Below are 20490 nucleotides of genomic sequence, written 5' to 3' on the forward strand. Positions count from 1 at the left end.
AATGATGTCGCCTATATATCGCTAACAATTTGTACATATGAAAGATAAAGCATACAGCGATCATAGGAAATTAGTCATATTATTTCATCCATGTAATTATAAATTGCCCCTTTACTTCAGCCGGAATGGAAGACATATCTTCTTAATAGCTCTCTCTGCCTCAGTATGGGAATATTGTCACAAAGTTTTATTCCGTAACATATTCACATCACATTCATGCAGACAGAGTGTGATGTTCTCTCTTCTAAATATATTCAAAAGCCACTGCATATTTTCTGGAAAGTAAAACATCTTAGATGGCTTAGCAGGAAAAACAATGTTAAAAAGTCTCAATTTGAGCTTTGTTTTCCCTTAATTGTGTGAAGAGATAAAACGATTCTGTTCTGTATGTAGTTTTAAGACATAGCATTTAAATTATGTGAAGAACAAATGAAAGTTCCATTGAAAAGAAATGAAACGATCGTGGAGTATTTAATGATGTTAAATGTAAATTTTAAGACTGTAATCAGAAAGCTTTCAAAGATAGAATATGCAAATTATTCCAGAGTTCTTTGTTTATATTGAGCTATAGCATGGTTGTTATGGAAACCAGACCATCATTGTCTGTAGAGTTGAAGTAGAATGGGTTTGAGATGTTAGCAGGAACAGGTGAAGCTTAATCTCTCTGAATATTGGAGACTTTTATTTTGTGCTGTAGTGTTACGCAATCATATGCACAGCACACCCTTGTATACACATGTCAAACTGTCAGCACACTCTAAATATATTATGCAAGATAGAGGTTGAGTAAAAATACAAAAGACAGAGTTATTTGGAAAGTATGGATTAAGAATGGTGTGTGTAATACTGATTCTACTCTAAATTCATTACACCATAAAAAGTAAGACTGTTATTCATAAAACTTGTGGAAATCAGGTTCACCTTCACTGTGTTGGCAAATTGCTAGAAAATGTATGCAATAAGAGGGCACTCTCCACCAAAATCCACTAGCTCTTAATTATTATTATTATTATTTTATTATTTATATAGCGCCAACAAATTCCGTAGCGCTGTACAATGGGTGGACTAACAGACACATAATTGAGATCAGACCACTGGACGTACAGGAACAGAGGGGGTTGAGGGCCCTGCTCAATGAGCTTAATGTAATATATAATGCCCCTTTTGTGCTATTTCTGAGAAATGGAAAAAAGGTTTGTCTCAGTTATTGCCTCATTTTTCAAATATCTTCATGATCATAATCGTAATGTACAGCAAGATAATGCCGAACACTGCTAATTCTCATAGAGAAGCATCAGATTCAATGATTACATGTATGGTTCTTGCCATACATGCAAAGTAGCTCCACAATCCTTGTCTACAAAAATCATTGGATTGCACAGTGGGTAAATCAGGGTTGGTCAAGGAGACTGACACGGCCCTGAATTACTGGTAAATTAAATGGCTTTTTAGCTTTTTTTTATAATAAGAATTAATATAAAGTAAAAAAAGGAACAATCTAACATTAAATTAGATAAAACATATTAATATGTAATGCTAGTGTTCATTTAAAAAATACATTTACAGGATGACCAGATGCACCGTGTTTTCTGGGACAGATATCATAAATATATAATGATGGGCAGCGCATGTAAAGGGTTGCCCTGTAGTATGTTGAATTCAGAAGAAGAAGTATCAGATTAAGTAATTTGGCAATGAAGAATACTGCAGAATATGCATTATCCATTACAGGGCAACCCTTTTCATAAATATGTCAATATTGTATGTGTCCCTTGTACATTTATCAAATTTTCAGCAATTTTTTTTTACTTTCCCTAATAAAGAATGTACCATAAGGCACACTGACAAAATGAACTAAAAACATTAGTGAATTTTGGAATGTGACCTCAATTAAAACTATATCGTAATTCCAGCCACACGTCAGAAAACATTATTCCATTACTGACTGTAAATCCTTTGGCAGCCTAACTATTTTGATCTTTGCCTCAACTTAGCTTTAGTTTTTAAGCACATTTATTTTGTTTAAAATTTTTATTCTAAACATTTCTTATACTACGTGTTTAAACTTCACTCCCTACATGCACCACTCTGACTTTGTTGGGCAATTCATTATAGAAGTGCCAACATCAGATATGCTTTGTAGAACACAGGACGTTCAGTCAGAAATACAGTCCTTCCAGGTCATTTATCATTATGTCATCCATGCAGTGAGCAGAGAATCCAGTAGAAAGTCAGTAGGTATAAATCCTCTCAATTTGTTTTCGATTTATCACTTGCACGTCATACACACTGATAAGTGGGTACTGGCAAAATCATAATAAAATTTCTTCCAATCACTTGTGCCAATAGCTTTCCTATATGTTTGGAAACTATTGGGTAGTATCAGGGGTTATGATACACACAGAATAACAGCTTTGCAAATCTAATCATACCATTTTTAATTTTCTTGAAAGAATGTTAATTCAGAAATGATCTGTAAAATATTTCTCTAAAAGGGCACTGTCACGGCGAACATTCATCATTAGTAGATATGCATGATCCACATACTAGTGAAAAAGTATTTGGTGGAAAGGTATATGTATTGGCACAGGAAAGTTTGATGATTAGTTACGCAGGATTTGACAGTCCTAGAACACCTGACTGTCTACAGTTACATAGCAACATAGAATGTGACGGCAGATAAGAACCATTCGGCCCATCTAGTCTGCCCAATTTACTAAATACTTTCATTAGTCCCGGACCTTATCTTATAGTTAGGATAGCCTTATGCCTATCCCACGCATGCTTAAAATCCTTTACTGTGTTAACCTCTACCACTTCAGCTGGAATGCTATCCCATGTGTCCACTACCCTCTCAGTAAAGTAATACTTCTGATATTATTTTTAAACCTTTGCCCCTCTAATTTAAGATTATGTCCTCTTGTTGTGGTAGTTTTTTTTTTTCTTTCAGTTATATTCCAAATTTATAATACTGTTTGCAAACAAATCCACTGTATAGCCAGTTTCTAAATGTAAATGCAATGGGATAAAATAATAAAACATTTGATAAAGTGAACCAGAAAAAAACAAGATAACAACTAATAGCACAGGAATATAAATTAGTTATGTGTATATAGGTGGAAAGGGTTTATTAGCTAAGCATCTCTTTTACACTTATGGTAAATAAACTGCTAAACTGTGGTGAGATATTATCACACTTCACAGAATTTTCCAATTAACACCTCAATCTGGCAACAATTGTAAGACCAAATGGAACCAACCACAGCACTTTAGTTTGTTAAATGAATAACCATTTTGATCATTAATTAAATCACCAGACATGCGACAAGGTTAAAGCAACACATGGTATACTATTGACATTGAGAGATCTTCCTTTAAAATCCAAAGTTGTTGACCAAGGAGAAATGTAATTGGCCTTATGGAGTCAATAAGGATCAACAGCAAAAGATGTGTTTTAAAGGTTGAACTCGATGGACTTGAGTCTTTTTTTAACCTAGATTACTTTGTAATTATGTAAATAGGTGAGAGACTTATTAAGGTGAATACAGGTACTATTCTGGGGCAAATAGCTAAAAATCATCATGGAAACCAATAGCATGTCTCTTAATTACTTTGCACAGAATAAACGCCCCCTAGATCTTAATTATAGTAGTTACATTAATAAATGTTATTCAGAATGGTAAATATGTAAAATAGGAGAATTCATTAAGATAAAAAAACACTATTATCCAGAGGTAGACCTATTTTTTTTCTTGAATATGGAATTATTCAATTAAATGCAGATATTTTATTAAATACGACTAGCGACAATTTGTTGTAACCTAATGTAAGACCCAAGTCCAGTAATTCAAATTAGAACTTAACTCCAAAACCAAAAAAGGAAAAAAAACAAACAGGGAAACAGAACAAAATAATACATCCAAAAGTGTCTAAAATATCTCAAGATGACTGCCTGACTTTTTCCTTTTTATATAGTTAGTTTTTTGTAAAGTTTTCCGTGAGACTAAAAAAATTTGGGTTCTATCTAAGGGACTTCAATTTGTTCTTAATATTTTACTACAATTACTAAATTAAATGTTTTTTTGTGAGAAATTCCTTGAAATATATTTATCTCATGCATCAAAAAATGGACAGATTCTCAGAAAGTGACAGTTCGCTCATCCCAGTAAATGCTCCTGAAGTGAATTAGTGTGAAAATGCAGAGGTAACGAACACTTATCCATACAGCACTTCCAGGTTCAGGAAGTAATTTCCCCATGATGCTTCTGGCACACTCATGCGTTGAACACATGAATTAAATACATGAGCACATGATTTGAACACGAGCCATGTTTGTTCAAGCATCCCTTTTATAGTACACTGTGCATGCATGTAGCATACTGTCCAGATTATGTGCATTGTTTATAAATATCAGGGGGGGGGGGGAAACCCTGTACATTACAAGATATGTAATGCCAAAAAAAGGCAAGAGGATTATTACCTAAATATGGCTCAAACTGAACTAGGGTTCACCACACCCTTAAAGGATCACTATAGGGTCCTGACCCTATAGTGTTAAAACCACCATCTAGCCCCCCTGGACCCCTCATGCCTCCATAAATATAGCAAAATCGTAATGTATTAAAGCCTGAAGCTGTAGATCTCAGAAATATAAGCTGTCTGCTGACATCATCAGAAGTAGTGGCCTAATCCAATCACAATGCTTCCCCATAGGATTGGCTGAGACTAACAAAGAGGCAGATTAGGGGCAGAGACAGCATGATTCAAACACAGCCCTGGCCAATCAGCATCTCCTCATAGAGATGCTATGAGGAAAGTTCAGTGTCTGCCTGCAGAGGGAGGAGATACTGAATGTTTGGATGCATTTTAAGCAGCCATGACCCAGATCTCTAACAGCTATCTGAGGAGTGGCCAGTGAAGTTATCACTAGGCTGTAATGTAAACACTGCATTTTCTCTGAAAAGACAGTGTTTACAACAAAAAGCCTGAAGGTAATGATTCTACTCACCAGAACAAATGCAATACGCTGTAGTTGTTCTGGTGACTATAGTGTCCCTTAAAAGCGGCACTGTCATAGCCGAATCCAGTTTTTTTAACCTCTCTCCTGACTCCACTACATCTAATTGATCCTCTAGTCACTCCCAAATGCCCCTAAGCCCCCTATATTACATAATTTTTCATCTTTATTTGTGCCTTAGGTACCGAGCGGTGGGTGGGGGCTTAAATGAAAATCGGGTGGGGGGAGACCTATTGTCCTCCCCCCCGTTCTCCACTTCTGAGCATTGGGTGGGGGCCCTTAATTACAATAAGGGGGGGATGGGTTTTATGGATTTTTATTTGGCCTTTTTTGGGGCTGAAAAAATAAGGTTCTTAGAAATAAGAAGACATCAAATGGTAAGTTTATTTTTTTTTATTTACAGGTTTTTAGTTTTATTGTTCCCCCCTCACTATTTTTAGGTTGAGGGGGGTAGGTAGGAATTTATTTAAACATTTTTGGGTGGGGGCCGGTGGTGACTAGATGCTTGGGGACCCCTAATCACCCCTAATCACCTTAGTCCCCACCCGCCGCCCATGGGTTGGGGTCGGGAGGAAAGACAATAGGTCTCCCCACTGTCATTGGGGGGGGGGGGGCAATAGGTCCACCATAATTGGATAGGGGAGTGAGGCGTGAACAATGGTGAAACTGTTTAGAAAAAAGCACAGACAATAGCTAATGTGATGGATGGCCTGATCCCCCTGATTTGTTTTGCACAAGCTGTGATCCCACAGCACCATTATTATGTGCCACCTCATGGTGTTTTGTCAGGCTAAGAGAACGGACCCTATAAGATACTGTTTGCAATATACATAGTCATTTCTGTATTGTGTGTGAACCTGTATTATACACAGATCAGTATGTGTCTGTATCAAGAGATAGGGAGGGAGAGCAGCTCTTTATGCAGACAAAAAGTATAGTCAGGTGCTGTGTTATATTGCTAGAGTGGAATGTCTTTTGTAGGTTAAGTTAGACTTGCATAGGAGGGGAAGAACTGGTGTAATAAATTATTTGAAACCAGTGTTTGCCCAGCCCAGTTATGTATTCCCATTGGTGAAAATGTTTGTGCAATGTATTTTTACTGTATGCTGGGATCTTTGTAAGCTGAATGTGTCTACAATAAACTGTCTTCTTTTGAGTTGCCAAGAAGAAGCGTGTACATTTTGATATTGTCAGTTTCTTTTTTAAGGTAGATAGATTATATTAAAGTTATTAACAGCTCAGAAGTTTTGAAGGCGGTGAATAGTGTTTGGGGAAAAAACAAAACAAAATAGGCACATCAATTTTGCAACACTGATACTTACATAATTTTGTTGTGGAACTACACGTTCAGAGAAAGACAATGTGGTGAATGATAACGTCTCAACTAGCATACTAGTTTAGTGATAGACGTAATTATTTTGCTTAATTTAGTTATGACTAATATCCATCCACTCCTCTAGGTTCACAAATGCCACTCGGTAGACCTATTGTGACTGGCACTGGAACCAAACCATTTGTAGTCACACTTCCAGGTTATTAAATATGTTGTCTAGCTTTGTTCGAGCATGTTTTGCCACCAAGTTTTGTTGACCACCAATACGTTTCTTTTTTTCTAGATACCCTGAGCATACTTATAGCCAAGCAAATTTACTTTTAAGATATGTAAACTATATGCTAATATAAATAATTAATGTGCAGTGGCTTATCTATCTCCAGAGGTGTCTGACAACAATAGAGACCAAGTTTGCCCCATTTATCTCAACCATGTTTATATAGGTATGATGCCATTTACATCTAAGGTATGTGAAACCTATTATTTTGTTTTAATTCTTTATTTAGAAGTAGGCAGTAACACTAATATATTTATTGTCAGCCATAGAACACTGCAATCTACACAATGCAAATGCAAATCATGTGTAAATATTAGAACAAGGTAACAGTATTACTGTGTGTCTTCCAGCATATGCAATGAACATAATACTATATATACTGTAAATGTTCATGTTAGTAATCGATTTTCCATATAAAAGGAAGAAAAATAACTGTCCTAAAAGTTAAAAATAATATAGCAAAATTAAAGGTGCACCAATAGGGTGGGTGAGAAAAAAAGACGCCCTTGACCTGGACAGCATAACCCGCTTCCTCTGCACTCTTGTTCAAAGCCAGGTGAAACCTTAACCCCTTAAGGACACATGACATGTGTGACATGTCATGAATCCCTTTTATTCCAGAAGTTTGGTCCTTAAGGGGTTAAGCGGTTAACTACTAGTATCTCAATCAGTCATTTAAATGTGTTATTAATACTAGTCAATCACACAAGCAGCAAGTGAAAAAAGTTCTTAACATATTTCATCAACAATATTTTCAAAAACGATATATGTCAAATGTGAAGAAACGACCCCTGTTATTTGGATACTTTCGTATTTTTTCTGTTCGGTAGATAAAACTACTGAACACCGACCAACCCTCTGGCTCATTGACTTCAAAGACCTTTGCCAATTGAGTGCTCTCCCTGTGTGGCTGCAACCGTGCGAGGCAGATAACTATGCTTGGACCGATGGGCATATACCTCAGAGTATGAGGATGGGTGTTGGCCTCGTGGGACCACTAGCATATGGCAGAGAGGCTGGAAAATATACACTATTGGACAACCTGGATTTCTAATAGCCAGTAACACAGAGCAATACACATCCCTACGTTCGGGAACCTGTAACATACTTGAAATATAAAATTACCATTAGTGTAAACCTAACTGGTACTGGCAGTCTAGCTATTGCCAAGTGGCGAAACAATGCCACTAAAAAAGGGGTGACAGGTGAGGCCCTGCTACTTGCCAAGTGGCCCAAGGGGATTTGTGGCCACCAAAACGTTGTGGCAGGGAGGCGGCCTCTCTGTGACAATGAAAGCAGACGATAGCATGGGAGTGACAGGTGAGGCCATCTAGATGCAACCATGCAAGGCAAATATCTATGCGTTGGACCGATGGGCGTATACCTCAGAGTATGAAGATGGGTGTTGGCTAGAGATGTCCCGAATAGTTCGCTGCCGAATAGTTCATGGCGAACATAGCTTGTTCGAGTTCGCTTCAGACGGCGAACATATGCGATGTTCGGTCCGCCCCCTGTTCGTCATCATTGAGTAAACTTTGACCCTGTACCTCACAGTCAGCAGACACATTCCAGCCAATCAGCAGCAGACCCTCCCTCCTCCTGGACAGCATCCATTTTAGATTCATTCGGAAGCTGCACTCTTTTTTTTATTTTATTTTTTTATTATTTATTTATTTATTTTTAGACAGAAGTGTGTTATATTTGAGCATGCTAGGCTGAACGTGCGTATATCATGGCTAGTTGCACTGAGGGTATGAGTATATAGCAGTACATTGTTGTGAAAGATGGCTGTCATGTTTAGGGTGTAGCTTGCACGTTATCAACTGTGTATTTATATCAGCAGCTCCACCACTAAGTATAAATCAAGTGTGAGTCGCCCCATGAGATGAGACTAGTGAATAACATAATACATGAACGGTTAAGGTAAAGGCATGTAAGGAACTACGACAATAAACTCTTTAGGAGGTGAAATAATGACATGTTTAAACGCTTGCTACTTTACGATTAGTTAATGTGCAGAGAGCAGTTCATGTGATCAAAGGCATGTTGTGGAGGATCGGCTATAGTGGGACATGCTTGGCAGGCTGCTGTTTACTGCTTGTGCTCATCCGATCCCTTCTGGGCGCCAGGTGCAGACCCTGGGAGTCCCTGATACCTGGAACAACAAAGGCAAGTCTCTGGCTGAGAGCCGGGTTCGCGGCTTGAGGTGGTGGAAGCTTGTTTTTTCGGGTGGTCGGATCTGTCCCGGTGGTGCTTCACGTCCGGTGCAGGATTGTGGTGGCTTAAGGTGGAGGCGAGTGCTTGACGTGTAAATGCAGGCTCTGCATTTCTGTTTGTGCCTCCGGTCCTGTCTTCGACGCCTTTTGCGTTGGTGGATTTTAATGGGGACTGCTTCGCTTAGCTGTGGTGGAGCTTGTTGGGGCTGTGGTGGAGCTTGTTGGGGCTTCCTGCTTGTTATTTGCTTCCAAAATTGATTAAAGAGTCTGCCCAGCTTAGACTCAATATCCTGCCATGCTTTGCTGGTACCAGGAGGACACGTGGCTACCGCCATATTGGGAGAGTCGCAGATGAGTATGTCAGCCTGGGCGGCTGTGCTCTGTGCGTCCATTAGCTCCAGACAGCCTCTCAGGGGTGGACCGGGATAACCCCCACCGGTATGAGGGGGGGGGGGTAACAGAGCTCCTGCCGGTAAGTAGCTGCTCCTGGGCATCCCACGATCAGGAGATCGGACGCCTCTCGCGCCCGGTGAGCACCAGGCCACACTTGCCACGCGAAGGTAAGTAAGACTCTGTCAAGTTGCTGACCGCTATTAAGCATGTCGGGTCGGTCAGGTAGGAGCAACATTGCTGGGTCATCCCCTTCTGGGGTGAAATTCGCTTGTTGATAGCTGCTTAAAGTGAGATATTGAGGGAGCTCACACGAAGTGCGTCTTTCCTCCATGACAGCTAGGCCCCGCCCCCCGGAAGCTGCATTCTTAGTAAGAGGAGGGACAGTGTAGCTGTTGCTGATTTAATAGGGAAATCGATAGCTAGGCTAGTGTATTCAGTGCCAACTACAGTCCTGAAGGACTCACCTGATCTCTGCTGTAAGGACAGCACCCCAAAAAGCCCTTTTTAGGGCTAGAACATCAGTCTGCTTTTTTTTTTTTTTCTGTGTAATCTAATTGCAGTTGCCTGCCTGCCTGCCAGCATGTGTGTCAGGCTCACAGCGTATACTGTGCCCACTTGCACAGTGCCACCACTCATATCTGGTGTCACAATAGCTTGCATTTAAAAAAAAAAAAAACGTTTTTGACTGTAATATAATAGCAGTCAGTTTCCTTCACACGTGTGCGTTTCAGGGCCTGCCAGGGCACAGTGTCACACCAGTGCAACTCATATCTGGTGTAACAGTAGTGTACATTAAAAAAAACCTAGAAATTTGACTGTGAAATAATAGCAGTCAGTTTCCTTCACACGTGTGCATTTCAGGGCCTGCCAGGGCACAGTGTCACACCAGTGCAACTCATATCTGGTGTAACAGTAGTGTACATTTTAAAAAAAAAATGCAATTTTGACTGTAATAGATTGAATAGCAGTTAGTTGTCTGCAAGCGTGTGTGTCAGGCCTACAGCGTCTACTCTGCCAACTTCTGCCAGTGCACAGTGCCACTCATATCTGTTGTCACAGTAGCTTGCACGCATAGTACCACTAATCAAAAAAAAATGACAGGCAGAGGCAGGCCACCCCGCAGGGGCCGTCGTGGTCGTGGTGCTGTGATTCCCTTTGGCCCTAGAATAATGCCCAGTGTTCAGAGGCCACGTACCCTGAACTCAAAAAGTTCTGAGGACATAGTTGACTGGCTAACACAGGACCATCCTCCTCCAGCTTAGCTTCGGGCACCTCTCAAGTTACCACTCGCCCGCCTGCCGCCACCACCAACACTAGCACCACAGCCGCTTCACTTTATCTGTCAGAGGAGTTATTTACACATCAGTTGGAAATGAAATGAGTGATGCGCAACCATTATTGCCAGAAGATGTAGATAACACTCGACTTCCCGAACACCGGTCAAACTTTGCAAACGCCTGCTTCCTTTCACCAACCAGCGGTCGGTCAAACTAAGACCTCCATTAAATTCCTAAACCCCTGAACTGATCTGCGTGATTTTGGGATATGTTGGTCACCCAGATAAGGGCTATCAGGGGATGCAACAATTGTGGGGATTTTATGAGTTTTGACGTACTTTTAAAGTTTTATGGAAAAAGTGTTTTTTCTGCCTGGAGATAATTGAGTTATTACAGTATCTGACTCAATTATCTCACAGGCAGATAGGAGGAATTGTATGTGTGTTATGGGAGTGTCATACTTTGTAACCTAGCTGTCATTGGTTTGTAACTTTGTGCTAAATCCAATACCTCCAATACCCCTTGTGTCCATTTCCCAAAATCTTCTCTTGCGTCTACGTTACAAAATCACACTCACAGATAAATACATACTGATTCACATGCACTCACAGATTCACACGCGCACACACACGCACACACACACGCACACACACTTGTTCTCCAAAGTGAATTTCAAATTTCGGCCAAAATAGCCAAATTGGAAAAATACCTACCCAGACCTCCCCCTTCTTCCCAAACACAGACTTTCTGTGACTGTCCAGACATTCCAATGAAAAGTCTTTTGAAAGGCAGGTAACAAACTAGGTTACAGGTTAACAAGGTTAATTTATAAAAAAAAAAAAAGTGTAAATCTCTATTAAAATCTGCACTTTTTATAAATAAAAAAGGAGAGGACACACTCTTCACATATAAAGTTTTTCAGCAAGCTAAAGTGCTTCAGGGGTCCAGAGAGGCCCTTTTAAATGTTTAATTTACTACGAATTCTCACTTTACTGAATATTCCAGACAGACACTCACACACATACAGATGAACAAAAATGTTTGCCTACATCAACACATGTCTGAAACTGTTGCTCCAATAGTTTCCATGTTTTTCTGACCCAGAGCTAAGTGACGACCCTGGTGGACTGTCATGTTGTGGCTTTTGAACGTGTGTTTCTCTCCTCGTGATGAATCTTCATTCTCTCTGCTAGGCTCCCGTATTGGGATGATGGACAAATTTTTGTGTACAGATTTATATTGGTACATATATATTCCATGGTATGATAACAGTTGAGTCAGCTGAGTTACACGGTGGTTTGATTAACCAATCTTCTGTAATGTTTTATGATTAAACTATTTACTTTTTCCCAGATTTTTCAACAGAAAGCTGATTATATTATGCTAATGCAACACGTTGCCTTTAATTGTTACATGTTATTTTGCTACTTTACCTAGTTAAACGCTTACAAGTGGTGCTAAAGCTTGGTATAATGTGTTTATATAAGCGTTTGCTGACTGTTTTAAATACAGTATATTATAACATGTAATGAATAAATCAAATAAAAGTTCACATATTTGTTCTACATAACACATATTGGTGTGTACACATTTTGACATACCCATTTATTGGATTCTATTCAGTGACCTTTTATTTTTCAAATTTTACAGTTGTGTTTAACATCTATTTTTTTAAAAATTTTCTTACAGCTATATGATTATTTTGAAAACGTCATGGCAAGTTACAACACTCCAAATAAGGGAATACTCCCAATCCCAAAAGATACACAAATACAAAAAAAGGTATAGTTCCCAAAACATATACCAAATGGGGTCGCCACAATCACATAACGTGTATATAGTTACCATACATATTCAATGGAAGACATATAAAAAGGAAAAAAGCATATATAGTGAAGTATTTAATGGCACAGTAAAATAAAATAACAATATAATACACCTACAAAGATGGTGGCACAAAGTGACTTCTATCAAATTGTGCAAAAGAGCTTGTTAAGTCCCCTTTAAAACCAGTCCGATATCGATGCCTTTTGATGGTACAGCTTTCTCCTTCCTTTCTCCTACCTGTTATAGGTAAGATTCATCTGTAGGAAAAGGTTACTGATTGCACAAGGTTTGATTTCCTGTTGGCAATTACAAGGCATTTGATTTGAATAGTTAGCTACTTGAATTCTGTTTAATTAGCTATTGTGTGCAAATAAGCAGAGGCCTACCCAGGTGTTAAACATTCCTAGTGGGTGGTGATTTTAGGAGTTATATAAGGGTTGTTGTCATTAGCTTGGCTAATATAGCTTGGTTGCTTCAACTAAGTGTTGCGTCTAAGTGTGTGTGGTTGGAGATATTCTGGAGAGAAACTGGAGGTAATCTGAGTTATTCAGGAGGATAAATAAAAAGTTAAAATTTGTTTGATTTAAATTATTCATCTCATTGGAATAGCAGACTTAGTTCAGTGTAATAGTTGCTATGCATTTGTTTCACGTTCCACTTTTTGGAGGTTTGGTTGTTGTCTAATCTGTAGACAGTTCTCTATCTTGCGGCAGGAGATTGTATTTTTGAAGTCTGAGATTTGTAAATTATCTGGTAAACAAACTCAGGCTGGAACTGCTGCAAAGCCACTGCCGCAGAGACATAATAGGAATGGCAGATGGATCACTGTAGGATCTGGTAGACTTAGAGTTGTGGATAAAAGGCATATTGCACAGTCTGTTGCTCTACATAATTCATTTTCTGCACTTTCAGAGTGTAATGGTGTCATGGAGACAGGCACTGAGGGTAGTGGTGTTGTGGAGAGAGGCACTAAGGCTAGTGGTGTTGTGGAGAGAGGCACTGAGGCTAGTGGTGTTGTGGAGAGAGGCTTGAAGACTATGGTGAGGCCTAATAGAAAGCAGTTGTTGTTGGGGGATTCCATCATAAGAGGTGTGGAGATGGACAATGGTGGTCTTGTGAGGTGTCTTCCCGGAGCTACTGCTCACAGAGACAAGAGACGTATCTGTAATATTGTTAAGCGAGCAAAGCAGGAAGGGGAATTGGATGTACATGTCCATCTAGGGAACAATGACTTGGCTTGCAATGAGGTTTCAGAGGTTAAGGAAGTTTTTAGTGTTTTTGCCAATGATATGCGGCAGGTTGCTTCCACACTGTCATTCTCTGAAGTTCTGCCTGTGCATAACACTCAGAACGACAGGCGGATGCGTATTAGGGACTTTAACTTGTGGCTTGGTGAATGGTGTCAGGAGCAAGGATTTGGCTTTATTTCTCATGGTAGCTCTGTTTAGAATGGAAATAAACTGTACAAAAAAGATGGTTTGCATCTTTCTCAAAAGGGAACAAATGTTCTCAGTGAGCGGTTCAGAGGTTTTGCTAGGATGTATCTAAACTAGGAGGGGGGGGGGGGGGCAAAAGGGTGATAAAACATCAATCCAATTGTCCCCCAAAACAAGGACAGAAGGTGCCTGTAGCAAGTGTGTTAAAAAATGATAAGCTTAGAGTCATGTCTACAAATGCTCACAGTTTATGGAATAAGATCCATGAACTTGTGGCAATAATGGCAACTGATAGTGTAGATTTAGTAGCTGATACTGAGACATGGTATAATGAGAAAAATGACTGGGACATAGCAATACCACGGTACTCTTTATATAGAAAAGACAGGGAAGGCAGGAAAGGGGGAGGGGTGGCCCTGTATATGAAGGATAGCATTAAGTCTAGCCTAATAAAAGTTAGTGAGGTCAACATAGAGTCCGTTTGGGTTATGTTAGAATTTGGTAATCACACAGTAATTCGTGTAGGTGTGATTTATAGGCCCCCAGGACAAATTGAAGAGTTAGATAATCTACTAGTTGAGGAAATAGCTAAAATGACAATGAGGGGGGAAGTTATCATCATGGGTGACTTTAATCTTCCTGATGTGAATTGGAAAACAAAAATAGCTGCTTGTGCCAGGAGCACACATATTCTAAACTCTCTACTGGGATTGTCTATAAAACAAGATGTTGAGGAGCCAACTCGTAAAGAGGCCATACTAGATTTAGTGTTAACAAATGGAGATTTGGTATCCGATATTACTGTAGGTGAAAGTTTAGGATCCAGTGATCATAAATCAGTGTGGTTTAATATAAGAACAGTGACTAAGTCACACCACACAAAAACAAAAGTTTTAGACTTTAGAAAAATAGACTTTTCTAAAATTAAAATATGTGTAAAGGAGTCATTATCAGACTGGAGCAATTTAAATGGTGTCCAAGAGAAATGGGATTATTTAAAAGGCTACTACTGAAGGCAACAGAAAATTGCATTAGGCTTGTCAGTAAAAGCAAAAAATTCAAGTAACCACTGTGGTACTCTGCAGATGTGGCCAAAATAGTAAAAAACTAAAAGTTTGCATTTAGTAATTATAAAAAAAACCAGAGTGAGGAAGACAGAATGATCTAAAGATTAGGCAGAAAGAGGCTAAGCAAGTTATAAGAGCTTCCAAATCACACACAGAAGAGAAAATAGCACAGTCAGTAAAAAAGGGGGACAAAACTTTTTTTAGATACATAAATGAGAAAAGAAAAGTAAAACAAGGATTAGTTAGATTAAAAACAAAAGAAGGAAGGTATGTAGAAGAGGATAAAGGTCTAGCTGACTGCCTCAATTAATATTTTTGTTCGGTATTTACAGATGAAAATGAAGGAGAGGGACCTCAGTTAAGAAAAAGGATAAATGAGTTATTTATTACATGTGAGTTTACAGAGGAAGAGCTTCTATTTCAACTGTCAAAAGTAAAGACTAATAAGTCAATGGGACCTGATGGAAAATAGCTTAGTGGTGTACTAGCAAAACCATTAACAGATTTATTTAACCCCTTAAGACCGGAGGGCGTACTATTACGTCCTTTTTAAAGCTGCTCTAAACGCCGCAGGACGTAATAGTACGCACTCCGGTTTTTTTTTACTTACCCTGTCGCCGGCGATCCCACGCCGGCGATCGCGGTTGGGGGGACTCCCAGGGAGCCCCCCGCGGCACCTCCATCCTCTTCAGCCCCCCCGGGCCATGTGAGAGTGAGGTCCTTGCGAGGACCTCACAATCACATGGCCGGGATAGCTGGCTGCAGCAATGCCAGCAGGGGGACTAACTGTAATGACAGTTAGTCCCCCTGCTGGCTGAAATCAAATAAACAACAGTTAAAATAAGTGTAAAAAAAAAATATATATATATACTTAGATCTAATATATATACTTGATCTAAGTATATAAATACACATATACACACATACACATACACTGTCTAGGTGTATTTTAATACTAATATATATATAATTATATATATATATATTAATATCAAATTACACGTAGACTGATACTGATTAAATATATATATAATTATTGTTATATATATTTATATATAATATAAAAAAACTAAATATGTAAATACGTAAAAAAATAAAATAAAAAAATAATTAGAAATAAAATATTAAAAAATATATAGATATGTTTTATTTCGTTCTAACTGTATTGTGATATTAATATATATATATTTATATCAAAATACACGTAGAACAAAATAATATATATATCTATATACATAAATATATACGTATATATCACTATATATATATATACCTATATATAAATACAAATATTTTAAAAAAATTATATATATATACGTATATATACACATATGTGTATATATATATATTAATTCCACACATATATTTATGTAATATTTTTACATAATTAGGTATCCTAATTAATTACAATTAGCGGGACCTGCCTGACAACCCATGCCGAAAGTATAGGGAATTTAATTTGCTAGCACTATATTTAACCCTATAACTTTCCAAGATATCGCCAGTAAAAGTGAAGTTTTTTGCATTTTTCACGCACAAACAGCACTTACACGGACGATATTATTGCTGCAATACTTTTTACTGTTTTGAAACACAAATATTTGTGTTCAGCGAAGTCTCCCGAGTACGACAGTACCCCTCATGTACAGGTTTTATGGTGTTTTCAAAAATTACAGCGTCAAATATAAGGCTTGTGTTTCATTTTTTTCCCATTAAAATTCGCCAGATTGCTTACGTTGCCTTTATGACCCTATGGTAACCCAAGAATGAAAATTACCCCTATAATGGCATACTATTTGCAATAGTAGACAACCCAAGGTATTGCAAATGGGGTATGTCCAGTCTTTTTTAGTAGCCACTTAGTCACAAACACTGGCCAAAATTGGTGTTTTTTGCATTTTTCACACACAAACAAATACTAACGCTAACTTTGGCCAGTGTTTGTGACTAAATGGCTACTAAAAAAGACTGGACATACCCCATTTGCAATACCTTGGGTCGTCTACTATTGCAAATGGTATGCCATTATGGGTGTAAATTTATTTCCTGGGCTACTATACAGTCTCAAAGGCAACGTAACCAATCTGGCGAATTTCAATTTCAAATGTAACGCTATATTTGACCCTGTAACTTCCCAAAACACCATAAAACCTGTACATAGGGGGTACTGTTTTACACGTGAGACTTTGCTGAATACAAATATGTGTATTTTATTGCAGTAAAAGCAAACAGTATTATGACATTGACAGTTAAAATGTCATGTAGAACTAAAAATAAAAAATAAAATGATAAATAATAAGGGGGGTGCATTTAATATGAAAGAAGTGAATTACGGTTGGACAGACATATAGCGCAAATGCCAGGTTTTGTTTACGTTTTGTTTCGTTCACAACTTGTACATTTGGCTGCGGTGTTAAGGGGTTAACCAATCATTGATAACAGGAGTAGTCCCAGAAGATTGGAAGTTGGCGAATGTTGTGCCCATTCACAAGAAAGGTAATAGGGAGGAGTCGGGCAACTATAGGCCAGTAAGCCTTACTTCAGTAGTGGGGAAAGTGATGGAAACCATGTTAAAGGATAGGATTGTTGAACATCTAAAAACACATGGATTTCAAGATCAGAGACAACATGGGTTTACTTCAGGGAGATCATGCCAAACTAATCTTATTGATTTTTTTGATTGGGTAAAATTATAGATCAGGGTGGTGCAGTAGACATTGCTTACCTAGATTTCAGTAAGGCTTTTGACACTGTTGCACATAGAAGGCTTAGCAATAAACTGCAATCTTTAAGTTTGGATTCCAATATTGTTGAATGGGTAAGGCAGTGGCTGAGTGACAGGCAACAGAGGGTTGTAGACAATGGAGTATATTTGAAGCTTGGGCTTGTCACCAGTGGGGTACCTCAGGGATCTGTACTTGGACCCATTCTCTTTTTTTTTTTTTTTTTATTCTTTATTTTATTTGAGCATAGAAAAATTACATCTGGCTTACAATGCCACAACAGCTAGGGTAAGCGTTTTTCAACACATCATGACAGTAGTTAGGCATTAGTGAGTATAGCACAATTTTGTATATAATAATGTCGCTTATCTAGGTGTTGTTCTATGTTGCTGAACAGGAAAGGTAAATTACACAACGAGGCAAAGCAGAATAAGGTATGGTTATTGCTATAAGGTAGATTGGTAGTTGCCTATAAATATCTGCATGTTGGTTGTGAGGCTATCGCTGGTGATGATGCTAAATATTTAGAAGCTTCAGGCTTGTAGTTCCTCTAAAGTTAAGTAATAAAGCTTCAGCTAACTGCATATGATTAAACATACAGGCTAAACAAATAAAGCCTGGAAATATATAACTAGATGTTATTATAACGCTTGCCCCCAGCCCGCTCAGCCGATGCTCCCAGAGGGTAAGGCACAGCCCCTATATAACCGAAGTCCAGCATGCGTGAGCAGGTCGCTCCTCCAAGCCCCTGCCGCAGCCCGCTCTGGTGCAGTGTGTACCGGAGGTCAATCCTGACCGGTCGCTGGAGCTGTAGTGTGTGGGTGTTCCAGTTCGGGCGTCTGGCACTGCTTAATTAGAGTACTCCTTCTGCGGGTTGATTGCTGACAGGAAACCTATTGGGCAACTCGAAATCCAGGTGAAAGGCAGCTGGTGTGGAGGTTGTGCCGTCAAATTTGGTATTCAGATTGCGACGTCCGTCTGTGTCTGCACCTCCGCGGTATCACGCATGGGACACACAGTAGAGGCCGATCCATGCTTCGTCCTTCAGCGGCTTGGCACTGGTGGGCAGGAGGTTTTCTGTGTAGTTGTATCTTCGCCCAGAGTTGTGTGCCCAGGTTTTCCAGTACTCTTATGAGCAAGTCCGCCCTGGGAGTAGGCCGTAAGCGGGCCAGCAGGAAAGTGAGTCCAGGTATGGCAGCCATCTTGATTTGGGCCTTTGTAGTGGCTTTGTATTGCTTCCAAGTGCAGTTATGAGGTGGGGACCGTGATCACCCCCCCGGTCCAGAGGGGGGGGATCAGGATCGGGTCCGCATAGGGTCAGCATGGCTGTCGGGCTCCGTAAGGCGGGATAGTGCCGTCCACTCCACTCACCGCCGGGCAAGGTCCCGCCTGATGTAGCAGAGATCTCTTCCCCAAGGGACTAAAGCTCCGGGAGCAAGCCTCTCCTCGGTTCCGGTGGCCCTTACACACCGAGGGTCGCAGTTGTTAGTTTTTTAATTTGTTCAATGTTGCTGGTAACATGCTTAATAGATCGTGGTTTGTAGGAGCTGGTCTTCCCTGTGAACATTCAGCTCAGCGGCCCGGCCCCGCCCCCCGGACCCATTCTCTTTAATATTGCAGAAGGTCTTGATGGTAAGGTATGTCTTTTTGCTGATGATACTAAGATATGTAACAGGGTTGATGTTCCAGGAGGGATAAGCCAAATGGCTAATAATTTAGGTATACTAGAAAAATGGTCAGAGTTGTGGCAACTGACATGTAATGTGGATAAGTGCAAGATAATGCATCTTGGACGTAAAAACCCAAGGGCAGAGTACAGAATATTTGATAGTCCTAACCTCAACATCTGAGGAAAGGGATTTAGGGGTGATTATTTCTGATGACTTAAAGGTAGGCAGATGATGTAATAGAGCAGCAGGAAATGCTAGCAGAATGCTTGGTTGTATAGGGAGAGGTATTAGCAGTAGAAAGAGGTAAGTGCTCATGCCATTGTACAGAACACTGGTGATACCTCACTTGGAGTATTGTACGCAGTACTGGAGACCGTATCTTCACAAGGATATTGATACCTTAGAGAGAGTTCAGAGAAGGGCTACTAAACTGGTTCATGAATTGCAGGATAAAACTTACCAGGAAAGGTTAAAGGATCTTAACATGTATAGCTTGGAGGAAAGGCGAGACGGGGGGATATGATAGAAACATTTAAATACATAAAGGGAATCAACACAGTAAAGGAGGAGACTATATTTAAAAGAAGAAAAACTACCACAACAAGAGGACAGTCTTAAATTAGAGGGACAAAGGTTTAAAAAGAATATCAGGAATTATTACTTTACTGAGAGGGTAGTGGATGCATGGAATAGCCTTCCAGCTGAAGTGGTAGATGTTAACACAGTAAAGGAGTTTAAGCATGCGTGCGATAGGCATAAGGCTATCCTAACTATAAGATAAGGCCAGAGACTAATGAAAGTATTTAGAAAATTGGGCAGACTAGATGGACCGAATGGTTCTTATCTGCCGTCACATTCTATGTTTCTATATTTCTATAAATGTGTGTACCAGGAAAAAACTGATGAATAAATATAAAATCTCTGGGGTGACACTTACAAGCCTCTCCGCTCAACGCGTTTCGTCCCGAGGACTTTCTCAAGAGCTGTAAGTCCTTATGTATTACCGGCTTTTTTAAATCCTTAAACTCACGCGGCTTTCTCAGTGCGCGCATGCGCATAACGGCAAACGTGACTAAGCACGTCAATGCGCATGCGCGGACATTCAACCTGGAACGCAAATAACTTTATTGACAATCTATGCCTGAGGACATCTGTCGGAACCAGACCACCTGATCTGGCCGACATCAATGAGCAATCGTGCTCACTTAATCGAGGCACATATTAGAGTGAAAAAAGTGTCCTTAATACTTTCAC

The sequence above is a fragment of the Pelobates fuscus genome, chromosome 3 (genome assembly GCF_036172605.1).
Source record: "Pelobates fuscus isolate aPelFus1 chromosome 3, aPelFus1.pri, whole genome shotgun sequence".
Classification (NCBI taxonomy): Eukaryota; Metazoa; Chordata; class Amphibia; order Anura; family Pelobatidae; genus Pelobates; species Pelobates fuscus.